General features: G+C 37.3%; 1 long non-coding RNA gene across 1 annotated transcript in view; it reads right to left on the bottom strand.

Moving 5' to 3' along the window:
• Nucleotides 1–3,324: 3,324 nt before the first annotated feature.
• Nucleotides 3,325–8,611, bottom strand: part of LOC120752983 (uncharacterized) — a 39,884-nt gene continuing 34,597 nt past the window's right edge. The window contains exon 5 of the long non-coding RNA XR_005700909.1: nt 3,325–4,577. This is a non-coding gene — a long non-coding RNA (uncharacterized LOC120752983). The remainder of the gene's footprint in view (nt 4,578–8,611) is intronic.

Raw genomic sequence — 8,611 nt, 5'->3', positions numbered from 1 at the left:
CCATTGTCTCTGATCCCTGACCAAAAGGACATCTTTATATTTGTAAGGAGGACAGCTTAAAGCAATGTCTGTCTAGTATGGCAATATTATTTACAGCCTTCTGTTAAAGATTTTAACTTTTCCAAGCAAACCTTAGGTGACATGAAATTACAGTTACATTTCCAGTCAAATAATTCAGAATAAGAAGTATGTCTCATTTCTGTGACTATCTGCCATTTACTATCATTACATCCATCTTCTATTGCCACATTTTGTGATATTAAATTATTATTCCCATTACAAATTTGCTACTATTTTTCAGGTAGTGCTCTAATGTACTAATGCTGCAGGCACCTAGATAGTTAACATGTTAGAAATGTGAGAGAAAATGACCATCCATGTGAGCCCCTAAGCCACACGAAAGGCATAAGCTGTTTGTAAGGAGCTAGGGGCGAGAGAGAAGATTATACCCCAACAAATTAAGCAAGCAATTTCCATTCTAGACTTGATTCTCCTACGTGAGCAGAGACAATCACAGCTTCTATGTATATTGGTTTTCTTGCTGTGTCATGTTCTTTTTCTGTAGAAGACAGACAGGAATTCTTAATGATTTACAGGATAAGCAACAAAATTCACTCAGACAGAACTGCAGTGCCAAGCAAGGAAATAATGTGTAGTGTTTAAGTCCTGGCTTATGTCTCCAAATGTCATGTATGTTCCCAGCCCAGGGTATTAGCCATGAGCAGGACTATTTTTTGCTATAATAATCAGTGATACAGTTACTTGCCAACGCCATCAACTCCTGGGGGTATCAGAAATTTGGATTCTAGAACAAGATCCCATATTTATTATACAAGGCTCTGTTAACAGGTAATATTCTAGGCCTGTGATATATTAAAGCAGTACAGACAATTTCAGGAAACAAAAGCATTGTTAAATGCCTGGGGTTTTTCGGCTGCTGTTAGTTAGAATGATTTGACTGGCTTTTACTTCATTGTTTAAAATTTCCAGCTACTTATCAAATATATATGGCACACAAATTTCAACCTGTGGATTGCTTATAAACGGTTTAATCTAACAACTTAGGTTTAAATAGGTTTTATTCTCATGAATATTCAATCATTTGGGGTTTTTTTCTATATAACGTTGCATTTTTTTCCTGTCTGGGTGACATAATAATTCAAAATGGTTCTGTTTTCCTTCACATCTAATGCTGTTTTACACACAAAACTTGGATACATACCCAAAAGTGTATTTTCTTGAATAAATTTCCCTGCATAAATATGTGTGTGGGAGTGAGGGGGGCTAATTAAAAAGCCCATATACACAGTTAAACCCAGATTGTATTGGGAAGGCAATGAAATTGCTCCCTTGCTGCACACTGTGAAGTGATCTAAAAATGGAAACTGCTGTGCTACTCTGTTAATGGAACAGGTTACAGTACAATTCAAGACCTTCCTCTCTCGTTCAGAAATTACTACAGCTTGAATGAGAAAATTATCTCTTTCTCCTGAAATGTACATTTGAAAAGTGATTTGCTTTCTGTCCTTCATTACAAACATGTATATGTGGTATGGATCCCACTTAAATCTGCCAAAAACCTAAGATGATCAGATTGGAAAACACTTGGAGATAGCAGGCTCAGAGCCTACCATGATAATGCAAAGCTTAGGCTGTTTTTCTCAGTGGATCATTTTACATTCATCTGTATTAGATTTTGCCTAATATTTCGTTCATATCTGGATCTGGTAAATTCCTTTTACGAGTCTGCGCTGCCTGCCACTGACCCCCTTAGTACCATGAATAACACAGTATCTATCACCTGCACACTTTAGTAACACAGTATCATCTGCACACTTTCTCACTCTCTCTGATCAAGTCATCCAGGTTTATCTTTTCAGCCAATAACTCGTCCATGTTGCGATCTGTCCTCTTGCCCCACCAATGCCTTAAAAGCTCTAGGAGAATGCCTTTTGGAAACTTCAGTACATTATTTTAGCAGACCCCAATGGTGCCATTGGTATGCTTGCTGCTGCTCTGAAAGCACTTCAAGAAGCCATAAAAAGGCAAAACCTCTTCCAACTGAGCTGTGCTGAAATCTGCCCTTCATCACAATTTCTGCTGATCTTCCAGTACAGGACTCAGAATGGCCAGCCTATGCTTTCCCACTTTGCACCAACCAACCATTTTAAATGAGCATATAAGAGTTGCCATTCTCCTGTCTCTGGATACCAGGGCTGTTCCAAAGGGAGCCTATGAGTACAAGGTTCTTCATACATAAGCTGTGCTTAACTAGCATGTGAATATTAACCAGCCTGATGATTTTGACGGGTTCCTTCCATCTAATTGTAGCACATATTATTCTCAGTCTGTGTGTTTTGAACGCATCCTACCCTGAATCCTTTTTCTTTCTGTGTTAGATCCTTACAGGGCACAAAAATTTTTGCTTCTTCCACAATGCACATCAATCCATGACACTCACGGAGCTTCCCTGAAATGCCCTCGTGCTCCTTGAGTGTTCCTTCTATAATCTGGCTGTCACAGTAAAGGCCATCTGGTAGGCTTCTTTTCCAAATACAGAGAAAATTATTTTGCTCCTGTTTTGTTCCTTTAGCCAGCTTTTCTCACTTGTCCTTGACTTGCAAAGTAATATTTTATATTTAAGCTACCAGTGTTTATGATAATTACTTTTTTCTATTCATTTATACTTGCATTTATTTTATTCCTATGATGGTTGTCAGGTACAACCATTTACAGAGTCATTGCCAGTGATCACAATGGTAGTAAATGTACAGGTCTGTGATAGACCCTGCTATGTGAAATCATCTTCCCAACCAGCTCTGTACAATGAGAATTGCATCCTCTTTGTAGTTATTATCATCTCAGATTATCACCAAAAGTCTCATCCCTAAGCCTTTTCTTTCTTTCGGCCTACAGAAATATTTTTGTCACTCTGGCAGAAAACTCTCCGATAAGTCTTGACCACCCAAATCCAGGCCACTTAAGCACTGTGGAAAGAAACCATACAAGCATAAATGGCTATATATAGATACCTGATTCCCATCAACACAAGGTAACAGAAGCATGCCAATTGCTTTAACTAGATTGCCAGAGTTTAGCTAAATTCAGTATTCATCAATTATGGCAGCAGTGCAATCCTCAGCTAAGTCAAGCCATTTATATAGTGTATCAAGAGAGTTTACAAAATCAAAATATGTCTATCAGAATCTTGCAATTTTTCTTTCCACACTTTAAAATAAGTAATGAAAATCAGATATATTTTCCCCAACAGAAAGAAAATATTCTCTTTGATGAGAAAGAGTAAAGGCACAAGTTTTATTCCAGATGACTGTACTTACAAAAATTCCAATAATATATGTATGTGAGGCATACCTGGAAATGCACTAGCTATACATTTATGTATTCACACCATAGAAGGTTCAGTATTCTGTCAGATTTTGCACTTCATATAATAGCAACTGGCATGATGTCACCACCCAGTTGGTTAAAACAAAAGGAAAGGGCTGTTCTTATTCATTGGCCATTGCATCCTCTAATGATAATTCATTCATTTCCCAGCCTCTTATGATTTTTTTGTAACTACAGCAACTATTCATTTTTGTTTGAATAAAAATGTGTTGTAATGCCATGCAACATGCTGGCTTATAAACTAAGGTTGCCTGCTGGAACTAGGATGCCAGAATTCAGTTTTCCCACTTAGCTTTAAATTGACATGTTCACTCTTGGTGAAGAAAGCGCTTATCTTTGCTAAGGAAAAAAAAGTACTTGTCCTGAGTAGGTGAGAAAGGTCATTCAGTTCAGTGCACAAAGCACAGATGCTGATGTCTGCTGACTGAAGAGTGAGTCAAGTCAGGCTGAGCAAAGAAAATTCTGGAATTACCTTTTACTAAGATATGGCATCAATATTGGACAAGAGGAAAAAAAGAGGATGAGACATGAAACCACAGCTGAATCTTACCTGCACCCTAGAGAGAGCAGCTGGACTCCCAGTCATGAGACCACAATTCAGCAGCTGTGTCTTAGGCTGTGGTGTGCAGAATCACTGATGCAACACTATAGAGCTGACTGCCCTGCTGTCAGGCCAGTGTAACCTCGACCCTTAGTAAATACCTGCTAGCACCTAATTCCTCCTAAAATAAAGTCCCTGAACTTTAATTATGACACTTTCAGGCTCACATATTTCAATGGATTGAAGCATCACAACAATAGCTTTTTCTCATTCTAATTTACTCCAATCTGTTTATCTTCTTTTATTTTAGAAAAGCAGGAGATTTTTTTCAAATCAGTTAATGCAAGAAGGTACAATTTTACTTCTTGTATTGTGGCAGCTGTTTGCATTTCCAGTATACCTGAAATTTCAAGTACATCCTCAGTTACTTGGGCCCTGTTCTGGTCTCTCTTCAGTATAACACAGAATAATAGTAGAATAATTCAGGTTGGAAAGGATTTCAGGATATCCTCTGGTGTAACCTGCCATTCAGAGCGGAGAGTCAAATTTATTTCGGACCAGATTGCTCAATCCAATTTCAGCAGCATTCCTCCTGAGGTATCTGGGTATAGATGAAAGAAGAAAGTGCCTACAGCAAAAGTAATAAATTGATAATTTGATGAAGGACATTGAAAACCAAGGTTAACATAATACTCATATTTCTTCTTAATCCAAACAGTAGTTTATCTTGAAATATTATCTCCAGAATTACTTTCAGAATTCCCTATCCAATATCAGTACTAAGTTTCATGGCATTATTTCTCCAGATAAAGTTCACTACATGTATAAATTTCATGTGAATTGAAACCTGAAAGATTCATGCCCTTTGATCTTTGCAAGACATCATTACAGCATTATCTTCCCAAGCGTTAATTAATAATTAATGCTTTATTCATCAGGAAGCTATGGTAAGCACATTTTTTCACATCCTCCCAGTTCCAGGATCCAAATTCTACTAAAAAATCTTAGGACTAACACATCTTCATTTCCAGATGCTTAAGTCTCTTAAGAGCAGAATTGATGCAGCAGGATGTTTTAGTATTATTATTTTTCAGATTAAGGTAAAACAAGTATCTCTGGTTTCCTTTTCTGTGATACTACTTTACATTAGCTTTTTCTTTTGGGGGAAAAAACCCAAACATCAATGTTTCAGTAAGTTATTTCAACAGCTAGACAAAACATTATATCAGCAGTAGTTTCCAAGCTACGTTCTCAAGATGTTAGGTTGAGGCACAAGAAAATCAAAATAATTTCCTGAATTTTAGATTCTGGTATAATTGTTCAGTGGAGATATACTTATAATAGGTCAATGAAAGGTAAATAACACACAAGTGAGTTTTAGGAAGGCCAATGATGGTTTAAAGCCAGTTTTGACAGATCTGCTAATCTATATATTGTACTCTTGGGAAGAACTTTGACTTGAACAAATTTTTGTCAGTCAGAGGTCACTGCTTCAGTGATTCTGTCTTAAATCTTACAAAGCTTAATGGAAATAGTATCAAGTGCAGCATCCCTTGCTCCAATTCACAGGAAAATGCCAAAGCAAGGAGAATTTTGCCCACCAAACATCTGGGTGAAATATGAACTAAAAACTTTCCTGTACTTTCCTTCAGTGGGGCATGACACCAGATAAAATGCAGTTTCCAGTCATAAGAATTCATCACAAAAGGAAAAACAAAGGCAGGAGAGAGATCATAGAGAAATTCTGAAAAAGCATAGGGATTCTGTGAACAGGGAGGAATCTTGATTCCTGTTCCCAAAGGTCAAAATTCCTGACCACTCCCAAAAAAACTGTCTCCCCATGAGAAAATCTTCCCCACACAGTCTGTATATATATGTCTGCAAATATAACCTTCACTCCTTATCCTTTTCTTTCTGAGAAGAGGCTAGTCAGTGAAAATCTCCAGTAGCAGATGGAGACTGGGATTAATAGTTAAGTTGTGTATTTCTGTATTTTGCAGCAGACTGAGGAGATTGCTCCACTCAGATTCTTCTGTGGAGTAAAAGAAGCAGTTTCCCATCAATAGTATGAGCATCACCACCTGGAAATGGCAAATGTTACTTGTCATGGGTTTTTTCCAAATTAAAATTGTCAGATGGAATCTGTGTTGATGCATAATTCATGCACAGTGAATTTAGGGATAGTTTAGGATTATAGTGCTCAGAATTCCTTTCCTATCACCTCACCATACCCTACAGGCTATGTTAAGTCATAGTATCAGTCATTTCCTTCAACAACAAAGTAAGTAAAAAGAAATAAGAGCTAAACTTGATAAAGTTATCTGTACCATTAGTCAAGTTATTAGTAAAGTTATCTGTACCATAGTCAACAATATTACCAGCAGAGTAGCTTTTAAATGTGGAAAATACCTATAAGTCATTTTGGCTATGGTAGGGAAACCCATGATCCAAACCTCAAAACTAAGTAGTGAGTGACAAGACAAGACAATGAAGGGAAAGTCTGGTTAACAGTTAGTGCAGGGAAGAGTCTCTAGAAGACAGGATTAAGGAGGTTTTTAAAATCTTTCTAGGATTCAAAACTGAAAACTGCAAGTACACATTGAATTGAATCGATTAGAAACACCATTAATTTAGTTTTCTAATTATATCCACTTAGGACATCAGATTTACATACTTTGCTCAATACATTTCCTTCTGAATCTGTTTTTTCACTGAACATGAGTCTAAAAGACAAGAAATAAAGCGAGCACACTCATACCTTCAGGACCGCAATCTCAATTTACACAAAATTCCCATTGATGTAAGCAAAGATAAGGTGAAATACAACCTTCAGCACATTTCAACATCTACCAGTAGGACTAACAATTCAGAGGTAGAGGAGTTGAAACTAAAACATGATCTAACCAGGAAAGAAAAGTCAAAACCACAAAGTCTATTATTGACTCATGTCTCAGTAAAAATACTCCAAGATCTTCTGCATCAATAAGTGATTGGATCAGTCATTTTATTATTCTGAACACAGTGAAGATCTATAGGTCAGGAACGAGAATGTTTGCTTTATATTTTCTCGAGAGGTGAAACTTCTTAACTGAATCTTACACTTAATCATTTCCAAATCCCAGGCATATCTGCTGATCCCTGTTTTGATTTAAAATAAAATTCATTTTCCGGTTTGCTGCATGACTTTTATTTCAGATTTGACTTAGAGATTTATGAACGCGATATAGCTTTTCTTGCTGAACGCTTGAACAATCTTGGTCCCTGTGGTGACTTCCACATAGCTGCAAGTGGAAAGAAACACTCACTACTGTAAAATGATATGACATCCCTACTTCAAAAGCCAAAACAAATTTTTGAAGGCTGAAGTGTTCAGTTGCAGGAGGGACGAAAACCCAAGGGGATCTAGACCTTGCAGTATTTTGAAAAGTCGATGCCAGTTTTCAATTGATAGCTTCTTAATTGAGAAACAGAGAATCTGGGCACAAAATGAATCATTCCCTGTGTGGAAAGTGGGAGACAGGGAGGTTATTGATTGAACCCACTGTTTCTTCTGTTACCACTCACTTAAATTTGACTGACTCACAGTGAAATGATTTCTCCTGAAGATAACTGCTCTGCACAATTTACCACAGAGGGTAAATATATAGCAAGTGGACCACAGGATTCTGAAGACAGATTTGGGCACAGCACAGCACACCAGCACGACCCCATGGAGCATGGCACTTCTACTGCTACACCTCCTTAAGAGGTAATGGCTTAGGCAATGCTGACTATTTGCATACCCAAAATGTTTGGTACCTCAGCTTACAATAACCCCCACTATGCAACTGAAAAATGCGGCAGAGACTATTTTTCCACTCACTTTAGTACCAGAGTACAACTTGAGGCACAAAACGGTCTGGAGCAAAGCCAAAATGCAAACCATGATGCTGAGATCCCCTGTCCTGGTTGCTTTTTTAATCCTAGAGATTTGGGGTTTTTTATTGCCTAGAAACACACTAGTTTTTTTCCAGAGACAAATTTATTCAGTATACAGCTCACATTGACTGTGATTTTTGATAATGTGAGATAAATACACTCAGTGCACCCCACAGGCCTGTTTATTTTGTCATACTAGGATTCCCGTGGGAGCACCCCACATCTCCAACCCTGCTAGCCTTCCAGTGCAAAACCTCCACAAAAAAATACATGTACTATGTACAGCATATATCTGTTTAATGGATGTCGAATTGTAGAAATTATGGAGGCATTTGGAGTACAACAAATGCAAATGACTTTGAGGCCAAATTACTTTTTTAAAATGACATTTGATGTCTAATATCATGAGGACAGCATTGTAAGGGGCAGGTTTTTTGATTGGTTTTTGTGTTTTGATATTGAGTGTCTGAAATCATTAAGGGAGTTGGTTACATCAGATCTCTCAAAAACACACAAGCAACCAATTCAAACATTAAGGCACTTCAGTGCTATCAAAGATCATACCTCTGTGCACTTGTACTTTTAGTTTGGACTCAGATATACTAAAAACGGACAGAAGGAACAAATTAAATGAGAAATGAAAATTATTTTGCAAAAATTTGAAGGGAATTTGACAAATAGAAAAGACAAATAAATGGGATTCAGATATAAGTTTAGCTGGAAAATAGACAGCTTTCAGAATAT

This window comes from Hirundo rustica, chromosome 5 (genome assembly GCF_015227805.2).
Source record: "Hirundo rustica isolate bHirRus1 chromosome 5, bHirRus1.pri.v3, whole genome shotgun sequence".
NCBI classification, from domain to species: domain Eukaryota; kingdom Metazoa; phylum Chordata; class Aves; order Passeriformes; family Hirundinidae; genus Hirundo; species Hirundo rustica.
The sequence above is the reverse complement of the archived record's forward strand: the minus strand, read 5'-3'. Positions and strand labels throughout refer to the sequence as shown.